The sequence below is a fragment of the Ixodes scapularis genome, unplaced genomic scaffold (genome assembly GCF_016920785.2).
Source record: "Ixodes scapularis isolate PalLabHiFi unplaced genomic scaffold, ASM1692078v2 PGA_scaffold0__279_contigs__length_252992795, whole genome shotgun sequence".
NCBI lineage: Eukaryota > Metazoa > Arthropoda > Arachnida > Ixodida > Ixodidae > Ixodes > Ixodes scapularis.
Genome location: NW_024609835.1, coordinates 18,461,196 through 18,475,771, shown reverse-complemented (window position 1 = coordinate 18,475,771; position 14,576 = coordinate 18,461,196).

Below are 14,576 nucleotides of genomic sequence, written 5' to 3'. Positions count from 1 at the left end.
AACGGTCTAGGTTTGTTTTGAAGTACTTTTCACGTTTATATCACCCACTATCTCAAAATTTCCGAAATCGAGCGGAGTTGCCCTTTAAGTTCCAGACTGATAGTGCTTAATGTTCTGTTTCGGGGAAGCTGAACTATCCGATGATGATATCTAGGTCGCCCAGTACGTGAAACGGAGGTGAGTCATGCGCACGTTGTTTCCACCGAGGCTTCAAATAGAAAGTGCTGGCGGCTCTATCGAATAACCGCTGGTGTCGCACTTGTCGTTGATTTCAGGAAACGCTTTTCGATTACATTCAAGTGTTGAATATGCTAACTTTATATTGTTTAAAGTGCTCTTCATGAATTATTGTGTTAGGAATCATTACTAATTAAATTATTGTTTTGACATCATAATGTAATCTCTGCCATATATTTAGCTCGTCATTGGTGCCACTTTACTTCATTAGATCTTGTCTGATAAACGCTTGTTCTGCTATCTGCTGCGCGACCTTTAACGGAGGAACAACCACGCGCGTCCTTCCTTTTTTTTTTTTTTAAATACGGACGCAGTCTGTTTTTTGACAATAAATACACATGAAGAAGAAAGTCACTCTTATGAGGCGTGATAAAATTAAGAGAGATTTTTTTTTTAAGAGACGATCTTCATCAGAACTTTAAGAGGGCTGCTATTCCGCTTACGTTTGATGAGACAACGTCCTTATTGAAATGCGGGGATAAGTTCAAAAAGGGCGCTTGTCCCTGTGATTTATGAAGGCGACAGTCTCTCTTGCATTTAAAGGCCGACGTACACTTCGCGCTTTCCTTTTTGCCCGCCGCCTCCTTTCCTATATCCTCTCCACTTTTAAGCTTTCCCCAACTTGGCTTCTCTCGCAGATTTGGATTATATAACAGGATTATCTTCCCTTCAGAAAGCCGAGGTTGGACGTCGGCCTTTAAGGGGGAAATTGTTTTAAACGAAATCTCACTTAATAAGAGAGCTCAAGTTTAGAGCGCAGCTCTGTAAGCCTCTGCGGCAGATGATCAAGGTCGGAACATAAGTTTCCAGTTCAGCTGGGGATTTTTTTTTTTATTTTCAGGAAGCTTTGAGTACGGTCTTTTAAATGTATTCCCCACAGGAGAAAAGCACGTGTTTAATTTTCTGATCGGTATCATAGGCTAAAAAATAGTGAAAGAAATTTAACGGACTCGAATTTTGTATTTCGCAAAGACCTAAGTAAAACAGTATTAAGAAGAAATTCATAATCATAATAAAAACAATGCTGGAAGTGTCTGTCGCTTAAAAAGCGCATTTTTTTTTTTGCACCGATTCAATGCTTAGAGATTGTGTACGTGTTAGATAATTCCAAACCACTGACGCAAAATCAAGCCTTGAATGTAAATCAGAAAATATTTGACTGATACAATTAGCGCTTCTGTGCGAATAGACAAGCGCCTGTGACGTACTTGTCTTCCAGCCTAAAATTTTCAAATTGGAATCCTCCTCTGGATCATTTTTTTTTTTCTGTCTTGAAACAAGACTTGCGTTTCTTGACAATTGCACGGTACAACAACGCGACTTAAACGCAGTTGTCCTATATTGGTTTTCTGGTAAAGGCGTTGCACAGCATTGTTAGCAAATGGCAAGTCCGGAATTCCTCTGTTTTGTCAGGCATATTGGGCATAGTCCCAGGTTGAAGCAGAGGAGTGAAATTGATGGTTCAAAATTTTGTTCGATGACTGAGGTAGCAGTGGTGATGAAATTCGTATATTGCATCATAAAATATTAAAAACATATCATTAACTTACATAGAATATAAACCCGAGAGGGTTTGGTGCCCACATCTTCCAACCCCGAATTAAAATCTAACGCACGTTCAAAAAACTTTAGTTGCCGAGGTTTTTCTTTAGGTTTCTTTTAACGCGAACTTCCCAAGTACATGGTCGAATTTAATTTCCCTCGTATGTGCAGCCTCTTCATCTTTTACCTACGTGCAGAGCTACACTTTTGTGATCGAACCTAAGGCGGATTGGCGGCAGTCACTAGGCTGTGGACTGATCGCATGGGAGCTCAGAAACCGGTTGCCTGAAACTCGGTAATATTTTAATGCGATTCAGATACACCTTGTCAAATTTCAGGAACTTTGGGTTTCGTGTTAATGTTTTTCTTGTGTCATGCACGTGGGAGGCTTATATACTGCCGAACGATTGAACCCCACAAATTGCTCCAGTAGTTGAAAATAATAGCGAGATATGAGGCTCGCCTGCAGGGAGTGGTCATGCAGCTGGACGCCCGCAGCAAGTCCGAAGCAAACAAAAAAAAAATAGGAAAAAGGTAGTCCTTGAATTGAAAATAACCTTTCAAAGTTTTGGCTGATTTCTCGGCAACAACCACAACATAAATATAGTTTGGACTCGACACCCCATCCTATTTATCTGAAACTAAAATATAATAAAAAAAGGAGCGAGACTTAATGAGTGAAGTTTTACCCATTAAATATTCTTGAATCGTCCTAAGCGGTTGGAAATGATGCGTGGAGGATGGAACGCGGCTCTTCCAACTCTTCCGCCTCTTAATATTCTATTTTGAGCCACGCGCCGACGTCTCTCAAGACTTTAATTGGCACGCCTCCGATCTCCCTTTCAACCCAAATTCTGAATCCGGCTTCCATGAGCTCTTTTAATTTATTACACCGTTGAAGGGTGGTGCTCGACTGCAGATCTGACTCGCAAAAATCCCCCCCCCCCCAAAAAAAAAAAAAAGACAACCTTTCTCTGGGCTACTCAAACGCGCCCGGACGCGTCTTTGCTTATTAAAATGCTTTGGATTCATTTATTTTAGTACAGCAATGACCAAACTACAATACTATAGAAGGATCTCTGAAGATTGCATTCTAGAAGTTTGCTGGATACGGTAAATATAATACTACACATGTGTTTGTTTTTTTATTAAAACCAAGAAAATCATCACAAATTCGGAAAATTATCACAATAAATTTGATCGGACACGGGGAGCATTTTACGCGAAAACAGTATGAACACTCGATAAATACATCGGGATTGAACGACATGGACATAAAGCCTGATAATAACGATAACTAGTTACGAAACATCCAATACAATTTCATAACTGCTGTACTTTACACATATGTTACGTAACGACAATGGGAAACTTAGCAAATCAGTAAATATCGATGCCTATGTCGTGTATGGGTCAACTTGAGTCCGTTGTCACTTAGTGCTACTCGAGATCAATCCAAAAAGATATTAAAGTGAGACCTGATACCAAAGTGAGACCCCCCCCCCCCCCCTCCCCAAGAGATCCGCTCGGAGAGAAGACGCCAGTTGCGTCTCCGTCAAGTAACACAGACACAGACTGTCAATGCGAAAACAAAGCGTGAAGTATAAATTACGATCCAATATAGAACCATCTTGATATGATGGTGCCGAAAGAGCGAGCGTGTTCGGCGTCAAGTTAAAGGAGCACAAAAAAAAAACAAAAAAAAACACAAAAGCTGGACGTTTTGATCTACGATCTACAGCCCAACTTCCCTGCTACCGTTGCCGTTGTTTAGGTATATACACCCGACTTCGCCACTCAAAGAGTATTCGCGCGACGGGCCATGGTGGGATCACTGTCGATACGCTTCGGAGTTCCGGCGAAAAACTCACGCCGACGCTTTCCACTTTCCGTCTTTCCTCAGCCTTGCCGTCTGTCACGATCAAGGGAGCACAGGAAAAGAAAGACACGCTCGCGCCTGTGTTGGCCGTCTGTGTTCGATTGCTCGCAGCCTTCTGCAGAAGAGTAGCATGTTTCCCTTTGGACTTGCCGTGTCAGATTACTCACTTGTCTGAGTGGTCCGCGCTCCAAAAGTCTCGTCGCAGCCAGGAGCAGCCCCATACCGTACTTGGGAGGGGAAGCCTCTTTGAGTGACGGAACAGCACTTCGCTTTCCGCTTGTGCCGCTGCCGCTCCGCATTTATCTCGCCATCCCTTCTTCCCCCAAACCGACGTTCTTCAAAAGGACGGCCACTTTTGGGAGCTGAGCGAATCCGCGAAAATGAAAGGGTGGACTTACGACTTGCACGTAACGCGTGGCAGCTGAGCGCCTTCTTTCTGAAGCTCGGTTAACACACTTGAGTTTGCGTACGGCCGAGTTCTTGTATCTCTCATGACTAGAGGACACAGCGGCACGCTCACGTCGTCAGTGAGGTCACCCTGTAACTGCATTTCTCTAGAGCGAATGTTTGGGCAGTATTCGCGAGATCAAATGTACGTACCATTAGTGAGAAATTACCACTTATAACAGTGTCAAAACGCTTTCGAGCTAATAAAGAAAGGATGAAGTGCGAAGAGAGTTGGAAATTTACGAAAATCACAAGCGTTTCACGGTAACCGGATGGAGGGGGCAAGTGTGTCTTCTTGTTTTAAGAGATACCAAGAGGTTTCAACTCCGTCGATTGTTAGCAGTCGCAAGTGCCCTAACACGTCACCTTTGACGGTGATCAAGCATAACCACGTCGGGGGATCGGTGGCCGAAAAGGGCTAGTGCGCACCGGCTCGGAGCACGTGGAGCGAAAGCTCGCGCTGCAGAACACCAGGATCCCGGGCACGATCCCCACCCTGCCCGTTGTGATTTAGATGAGCATCGGTACCGGCGTGGCGGTCGTGTGTCACTACTGCGTGATGCACGTTGAAGCCCCCAGGCTACCGGTTGTATTGACTGGCGATATTGCTCATCTACAGCTGGGAGACAAGTCGCCCGTTGAGGCAGACAAAGTTCTGGGCTGTATAAACATACACACACCTCAATTTTTTCAAGCACAACGACGTTCGTACCTTTGCGAATAAGAGAAAGTAAGATCTCAGTTTTTCAACGGAGTAAGAAGGACCCAGGAGTGAGCAACAGCTCCAACCTTGTCCCGGTTTGCCCGCACCAACTTCGTGCTATAATTGCGTCACGATCTAAAAGCTCTTGAACGACAAACGAGGACGTATTCCAACAATATTGGACTGCATACAAAATATCGCAAGGCTTACTGCTCAAAATGTCAATTTTATTTGATCATTTTGAATGATTGACCGTATTGAATCCGGAAACAAGCGAAACCTGCGAGTGGTATTCGGTTAATTTCGACGCAAATAGTTCTACACGGTTATTTCTTTTTCAACTTCGTTGCTCTCAAAAATGTGTCAGTCCGCCACCACGATATCAATAAAAGCGATCGCAAAGAATCCATTTCTGGAAAGCAACATTGTAAAAACAAACTTAACACAGAAGCCATGAAAACGTCAAGAGAGCAAGAATATGCACGCTATGTATATAGAGAAAATAAAATAATCAAAATTAGTGACCTAGTGTATGTCACGTACCTCACCTGCGATTGCGAAATTCAAGTCAGCTAACCGTTAGGTTTAAAGTAGTGAAGAAAAGAAATATATATTTTATTTTTTACGGCAGAGCTGGGCGGTACAATGCTCGAAAATTACAATGTGCGGTGCAATGCAAACAAGTCTAGAAATAAAACATTGCATCAGCAGAAACAGAAATACAACTTTCAGAGTGTGTGCCCCCTATCTCTCCCGCTGCTGCAGTTGGGCACGTATTCCGAAGCTTCAAGTCCCCGCCCCTTCCCTATCTCTTCTTTCGATGCATTGAACACACACGACCCTATTTAGGGCAAGGCTGCAGAAACTGAGGCGCTGAAAAGAAAAAGGAACTCAAACAAAAGACATGCCACTGCACGAGAAATATTTGTGTTTGTTTGTTTACAGGTACCGCTACCTTTTCTTGAAAGGCCTCTAAGAAACACAAGTGGTGGGAAGTAGTTTAAAACATTGTACTTAGAGCACTCCTTCAAGTAGGTTTAAAATGCTTGTACTTTACTTGAAGTACATTCTGTGAGAATGTACTTGTACTGTGCTTAAATATTTTGTTTCGTGCTTTCCCCGAAAAGTAGAACTTCCGACTGCAAAGTACGTTCCCCAAATTTGATCCTTTTATTTTAAATTTGCCTTACGAAACGGTGCATTGCGAACTCTGAAGACATTCTGGGGGGGGATATTCTACTCTCACCAGTAACGCGAGCGGACGACGCATCGCAATGTTTATAACCCGCATTGGGTACAAGCCAGTGCAAGAGGCGCAAAATTTTGAAGATGAAGGGAGAGGTGTGAGCATGGGCAGGACTCGCAGAGTTGACGAAAGCCACGGAGACTTGCGCCTTGATCTGGGCAGTGTCGCCGTGCGCTTTGTGAAGTTAAGGCTAGATCAGACACTTCCAACGGCTGTGTTCGCATGCAACAGAAACAGCCGTAAAGACCAAAACGCCGCAACAACCGTGACTCATGGATCGCTTCGTGAAGCTACTCCTTGCATCGCTTGCCATGATGTGTACGGCGAACACCTGTCCCAGTGACTTTGTCATTATGGTCGTTTCGGTTGCATCCGTATGCAACCAACGCAGATGTGTGAACGAGCCTCTAAGCTCTTTCAAAGACCACATGATCGCGTCCTTGGCTTTCCCAGTGCTACAGCTTATGTCCGTATAGTCGTCACCATCGTGAATTGTGGAACTTCCGATAGGAGGGGAAACATCGTTTTGGCCTTCGCCAGGCACAGGAAACGTGCTCGCAATTTTATCGCAGCTATCAATATTTCTCGCTTTGCTTTTTCTATAAACCTTTTTCACAAGGGCGCTGCCATCTTGAATTGTCATCGCTTCCAGTATGGGCGAAAGCATTGTTTTGCTGTCACCACGCCAATAGAAGACATTTAGGATATAAGCGTAACCGTCACACATACTCATTCTGGCTCCCCTGTAATTTTTTTTTGGTTACAAGTTGAAACGATTCATTATTTTGTTTTGGTCGCCCATACCGGATACGCCTGTTGGTGGCTTGGGACGAGAGAGAGTACACGAAAAATGTCTATATTTCCAACTTGCCAACAAAAGAGAACGAACTGCATGACCTCGCGCTCTTGGCGCCGCTTCAGTGGCTTTATCAGCCCGCAGCGTTGACTGCGCTCTGAACTAAGCTAAAGCGAAGCAAATTTAAAGATGTCAAGGCTTTGCAAGCCACACAAACAAAGATCATCTAACACGCCCCAGCGATAGAAAAAAAATTAAAGAAATCGCGTGTTGATTTTGATTAACTGTAGATCTTTTCACGTGGAACCGAAATCTCAGATTGGCCTCCTTCAGGTTGCGGGCACCTCGTTCGGTATTAAAATCCGACAGATAGGAATTCGTAGGCTAACGCGATGGCTCAGAGCCACTGAGACGTTTTAATGTTTTGTGTTTTGGATTTCCGAGTGCATTGCAGCGCTATGTACACTCGGGCACTTTTGAGAGCGCAGTTGTGTGTAGCAGTACCAGCTGCTTCGTTCCGGGACATTGTGTAGCAGTGCCAGCTGCTTTGTTCCACGCATGCTTCCAAGTCCAGGTGCGTGCGAGGGCAATTATCGCGGTCCGGAACGCACCGCGCCGACCCTTGATGTTGTGCCAGACTATTTCCAACTTGCTCACTCAAAACTTGGAAACGGAAACACCAAAATAGATTGCAAGGAAGGTGCGTGCCCGAGCGTGTGAGCCTGTCTGTATATGTGTGAGGAGGGGTTGAAGGAGGTTAAAACTAAATAGGGAGATATATAGCGAACGATTCTTAATATAGAATGCAGAAATATATCCGGCGCAGTGTCTGAGACGACAAGAATTAATGGGAACCCTTCAACGCTTGGAAACATTAGAAATTATCGATCTCAGATATTCCTCTGAGAAGTTTGTTCGCCATCACTTGTCTTTATTTTAATCAACTCAACTAATAAAAAGGGCGAGCGGTATCGCGTCCCAATGAGCACGTTAACGACACACTCATTTGTTCCTACCAAGATTAAGCCGAATCGTCTGATCAGGATCCTGGTTCACTGGATGCTTTACGTGGATTGCCGCGAAAGGCTTGCCGCTTACCCTGCGGGTAAGATGAGCGCACACTGCATGAGAATGGGGGAGTCCTATATTCAAGTGCAAATTACTGTGTGAGGCTGTAATGTTGATCAGGGTAAAGCAATAAGCCGCGTCGCTCTTTTTAATATCTAAATAGCATCAATCACTGCTGCTACAGCGCGTCTTTACTGAGCGTTATTGTCCCCACTCAGACTTAAGTTAAGAAGAAAGAATAAAACAACGACTTTTGCATGCTGAGGATAATCATACCACATGCTGTCGAGAGCCAAAAAATGGTAAACAGACAAATCTCTAATTTTTGTGTCGGCTGCTGTTTAGTCATTTCTCCGATATGATGGAGCGAATGCGTGTGTTCATACAGACGATGGAGGCGTTGTTCCTATTGCCGTCCCGTAGGTAACCCCTGGCAAGCGCATCAACACACTTTTGGGGTTCGTAGTATCACTCCTCCGGTTTTAGCACACCCACTCTCGTTATGTCTGTAACCGATCAAAGCAAGGGCAACACATAGCTGAAGCTGCAGACAACCCATCGTTCGCAGACAATTAATAGGACGCATACTGCTGGCTGACACAAAAAATCGTGAAGTACAACGTTGGTTTTGCGCCAGGACCACTCCGTCATTCGCTGCGAATGATTCTCGCACACGGTATTACGGGAAATGATCATGCACTCGTTAATAACCTGGGGATTCTGCTGTAAAATCAAACTCAGAGTATGAAGGCAAAAAAACATATATTGAGAAAGACAGGCAGAGAGAGAGAGAGAGAGGAAGAGAAAGAGGGAAGTTTCGGTAGATTAACATTTTGTTACCCCTGATTTTAGACAAGTTGGGCTCAATAAGTGTAAGATGGACGGTGATGGCTATGCGTATGATGAATGTGAAGACAAAAAGGACACGTCTTATACAAGAATGGGTTCCATTTTGTGGCTGCCTATGAATGATCGGGAAGCAACTCAAAAGGAACGAAGGATAAATAAAAACAGTGGAATGAGGTCTAAGGTCAACACCGCTAATGATGTGATGAGGTTTATAGCTTGAATATTCTTATTCTCAAATTGGTTCTAAGGATTTGAAAAGAAGCAGTCATTGACACTAAATAGGCGAAGAAGGTAATCATTAATTAATTGAACTATTTATTCATTTATTACTTGGTTCCCCTGGCACTTTCAGGAGTATCGCAAAGGTGGAATATTTGACCGGAAATAACATACAAACAAAGTAAGTGCGTTAGCACACTTGGCCAGCGACCACCCCTCTCCACCCAAGAAACACATAAATAAAGAAGAAAAGAAAACCTCCGAGCACTCAAAAACGTAGCAGTATGTAAAAACTAATTTGACCAAATAGTATTATTTATTCCGAAAAATGTAACTTTTGCTTTGGCAAATTTATCCGAGTCCGTTACTTCCGCGTAAAGCTTTGTACGTCGTTATTATGACTTAGAAAAGAAACATTGTCAAGCCTAGTTACGTTTCCTGGACTTAGGATCGTTAAAATGAAAACCCTTTCATTGTGGTAAAAATAAACACCGGTATAATAGTCATGGCAAATTCGAAAGTTACTAAGGTGTTTTGATATAGGAGCACTACGCGCAACGGTCCCGTGATTGTTTGCGTCTGGCTAGTATAACACCGTTATACTTGTAAGAGGACACAGTATAAATGTCTCACTGCCTTTCAGTATCGGGAGTTCTCTTTATGACTTGTTCAGTTCCCTCTAGGACTTGTAGAATAAACTACTTTAGTTAAGGTCATGCTGGATTACGCATATTGTTTGTATTTCTTTGGAACAGAAGGCACACCAAGTATCCGAGTATTGCTAAGAGACGGTTCTGCAACTTTGTTTGTTTCTAAGTTCAGACAGAGCTATCGTGTGCGTTGAACTTGCGAGAGCATGACCCTACGAATATATTCGATTCGTTCGCATTCCCTCGTCTTGGTGGTTCATGTTTCTAATGAGTAGACGGCCACCTCCGCAAGCCCATTGAATAAAACGCGTTCAATAAACGACGCTCTTTTCTCCTCTCCTCTCAACCGGTAGTAAAAGAAAAGAGAAAATCTCTGCTCAGCGACCTTTGAAGGACGTAAATGATCTTGTCGGCAAAAATGCAGAAGGGGCACCATTAAAACAGTGAAAGGAAGACTCTCTTTATTTCTTCAGCGACCTTCTTGCCATTAGCCGAGGCATATGGCACTCACCGCTCATCGCGCGAATCGGATGGTCGTAAAACGCAGCAGTTGTTTCCGGACCCTCCCAATTAGTAGCAGGGCCCCGGCTGAATTCCTCATTATGCTGATCACGATTCTCTTCAGTCCGAATCCCGGTGCAAAACGGCGGAATTTTTTCAAGAGAATCATAGGTTGACCAGCAGGGTCTGTTTTTATGACTACGAGTACGAAGCTCCTTCGAACCTGCTATGCCGGTCAATATCATGTTCAGTCACTTTCGAGATGGTTTTTGTGGGCAACTAAGCATTGAAGGGCCGTCTTCTAACCGCTTTACACGTGAAAACGTTTTGGAGACTTTTATAGTGCATAAACAATCCGCGCACGGTAGAAAGCTCAAGCTTTGTTGGGAGGTATGCATATCCAAAGTAATAAAGGTGGGGTCTGAATGCAGATTGGACGTCCAACCTGCATTCAGACCCCACCTAAATCACTCCAATGTCCAACTTAGCCCTCCTGGCTCGCGGGAACCGAGTAATCTGCACCCCTCCGCCCTGCAGGTTGGTCAAAACCCTTTATATATGCTCAGATATTAACTTAATTGTCTGTGCCTGGTGGTGTATCCTTGCCAAAAACAAATGCTGCTTGCTTCTATTGCAGAGGGTTTTGATGGATTCTTTATGCTGGTATTGCTTCTGAGCGGTGATATTGAGCTCAGCTCTGGGCCGAATAGCGCTAAAAGTGCCGGCACTTTAAAAGATCAGAAATAAATACTCGACAAGATTAAGGCTTACCACCCAAACTTTAGACACCTACAAAGTTCAAACCGACAGGCAATTACACTCCGTTAAAAATGAACCCAAACGTCTTGCTGGATGTAAAGCACAAGTCGGTCAATATGAAAAGGAAGTCCAGTCCTAACGATGTTGTGTGATAATGCAGCAATTCGTGTTACGACAAACGAAATTTTAGATGAACAGTAGACGTTATAACATGATATTATATAGGGTAAAAAACAAGAAGCAAAGAAATTCCGGCAGAACTACGAGAGCGTGTCATTTTGGGATTGCTTGAAACCAAGATGCTTGAAAGAGTTTCTAGTGTCAAGAGAATTTATTGCTTGGATGAAAGGAAAATTTACTCAATGTGGTGAGTCACTCTGCGGCATTTTAACTGCGACAAAAACACATCATTTTAGAAACGTTTATATAAGCTAAAAGACACCGACCTCTCACTCAGTGACGACTACTCTTGTGAAGTCACGAATAATGGTATACGCTGTAAGTGAATGCCAAAAAAACAAAAATAAATAAAAAGAAACGGCGAGCACTCGGTTAAGCATTCTCTTGACAAGCTCTATTTAGATGGCCAACCATTTATGTGGGATTCATAACTGCAAAAAGTAGTACCGTTGAAACGTGCATAACCTGCCCCCAAAACAAAGGTAGTGCTAATATTGTACTTGTAAATTGCAGAAAACCTAAGAATGAAAGCGTAATCTTTCACTGGTTAATTAGATTTTTTACGTGCTGACGTTATTATTGGCGCTGAACCTTGGCTCGACGCATCCGAAAATGATAGCAAAGCTTTTCCTGGTTCTCCTAATGTGTATTGCAATGATAGATCAACTCACGGTGGTGGCGTTTTCGTTCTTGCGACTGACATACTGATGCGTACTGAGCTTTGTGTTGAAAAGAATTTGTCTAAATCTGTTTGGCGCCGTGTCACGCAGTCGGATGGTTTTAGCGGCTCTAGTATCGTCATCGGTGACCTTTGTCGTCATGATACTTCCCACACAGATGTTGTGCACGGGTTCCGCATATCACATCGCACTTTCCTACAAACTGCATTCTTCATAAAGATGATTTAAATTTACCAGAACGGACGTGAATCAATCGTACATTTACTTGGAGCCCTAATAGCAATGTATATTGCGAAATGAAAGCTGTGACAAATACGCTTGGCTTTTTCTAACACGTCTCATACCCGACTCCTACAGATATGCAACCTTCTTGGTTTATTTTGTAACACTTCTTATATTGCCTCTAACGTAAGTGTTATCCCTGGAATGAATGATCACCACGCGGTCGTTGCTATCTGCGCTGTATCTGTTTGTCAATCTATAATCATGCCTAAAACGTTTTCTTTTTCGTGAAAGGAGGTTTTGCGGTAATCGCTGCATTTATTGACAGAGGCGCTCTTGTCTTTTGAGTGTTTAGCCGAAGATTTAAGTGTTAATGAGTTATGATTAGTATTTAAGCTGAGGATTCTTGCTCTCCCTAACTCTCATGCACCGAGTATATTAAGCAGCAAATTGAAAATGAGGGAGAAGCCATGGATCAGTGACGATCTCATTCGCATGATTCGTAAACGATGGGAAGCATACCCGCAGCATCGGAGAAATAAATCTGCAGGTAATTTTCATAAGTTAAAAGATTTAACGTCATCGTATAAATTAAAATCGAATAATTGTCGAAAGATACGGACTTTAATGTTCAACAGCAGGCTTTTAAAATAAAAACAAAAATAAGTTTTGGCAGCCCAAAAAACAGAGCGCTATATATAAAATAGGGCTTCCCAATTTGCTGTACGAAGGAACATGAGTGACAAATATTGCTGATAAAGCTACTGCATTTAATAATTTTTTTTTCAGGTCAGTATTTCTTCCTGACGACCCTGTTTCTCGACAGATTGTTTGCAATCAGCATACTACAATGAATCATGTTGACCTCTTTTTAGTGGTATGGCCAAGTTGCTTGACGATTTTGATAAATCAAAAAGCCTCTGGTCCTGGTAAAATTTTGCTTTGAGTGTTGCAACGTTGTTCTGGCGAAGTGGCAATGTACCTCCATGTTATATGCGCTAAATCGCTTTAGGGTAATTGAAAGGTTGCTAATGTAGTGCTGGTTTTTAAAAGTGGAATGAAACCTTTTGTGTCGAAGTAGAGGCCGATTTTACTTCCCTCATTTTGTTGCAAAATACTTTAACACTTATTTTATGCAGCTTTAACGAAGCGCCTTAGTTTAATTGTTTGTCTGAGCAATCATCGGCATATATTAAGAATAGGTTTCTCATGTGCAACACAGTTGACTGAATTTTGTTTAGATATCTTCAAAGAACTTAAAAATTAAGGTCAAATTGACTATATAATTTAAGATTTTCAAAAACCGTTCGACATTTTTTTTTACTCCATACAACAGTAAAAACTTGAAGCTGTCAAAATTGACATTGCGATGAGTAATTGGATTAGGGACTACGTGGCTTTAAAGAAAACATCATGTTCTCGTAAATGGAACATGATCGGGCTGTCTCTTTGTTACATCTGGAGTACTACAATGGTCTGTTTAGTGGCTACTTCTTTTTTTTTTATTCATAATATTTCTACAGGAGTCCAACCTAGAATGTGCTTGTTCGCGGACGATTCTGTATTATACAGTACAGTTTCTGGTCAAGTGGATTCCGCACAGCTTGTGAGTGATCTCAGATGCGCAAAAACATAGCGTACGAGTAATACAATGCCCCTGAATGTTAGTAAGGGCATTCACGTAAGCTCTACCAAAAAAAATGAAGAAGTTATGTTTTAGTACTTTCTTTATAGTGAACAAATCAGTACAAAATCAACCTAATAAAACCTAGGAGTGATATTTTCTGATGGCGCTTTGTGGTCAACTCAAGTCAACAGTGTAATTGGGAATGCGGTTAGCTTTCCTACATTTTTCTTTAAATGTAACCTCAAACATGTCAGTAACGAGGTTCAAGAAGTCGCATACCAAGGATCGTATTTCGACCCTAAAATATAGATGCCCTGTGTGGGATCCGGTTTACCGGGTTCATTTCAATTCACTTGAACACATTCGATCGGTCGTTGCTCGGTTTGTCATGGGGACGTACGATCGCTTCTCAAGCACAACAGAAATGTAGCCAGAGTTGAACTGGGTTTCTTTGGAAGAGTACCTCAGACTTCTCCAGGTTAAGCTTTTTTTATTCAGTTGAACGTAATCGCACAGGAACGTCTTCTTCATCATGCTTACAACCACCAAATTAAATATTACCGCGAACAGTTCACTTTTGCAAAGTTTAACCGTATCCAACCATGAAGAATATATATAAACACTAAAGTTTCGCGCGTATTACATAAGACTGGGATTTATTATGAGCGGAAGTGGTGTGCCGCAAGAATTCTGTTTTGTTTTATAATGCAGTGTTCCCCGCCATAATGCGCAAGATTAGCTGCGGGATTTTCCTGACAAAAAGAATGAAGAATGATTAAAGAATAACACTGAATAGATCTAAAAAATTTACTGTTAGGAGGTTGGCTCAGTACCAGAAAAGCGTAACCATGTTCATGGTTTGCCATACGCCTGCTACTTAAAAAAAAATCCTGACTCGCAACACTGGTCTTTTTTTGTGTGTGTGTGTATTGGTTTAGTTTAGGGGAACAACCTCAGAAGACAAGGAGGGC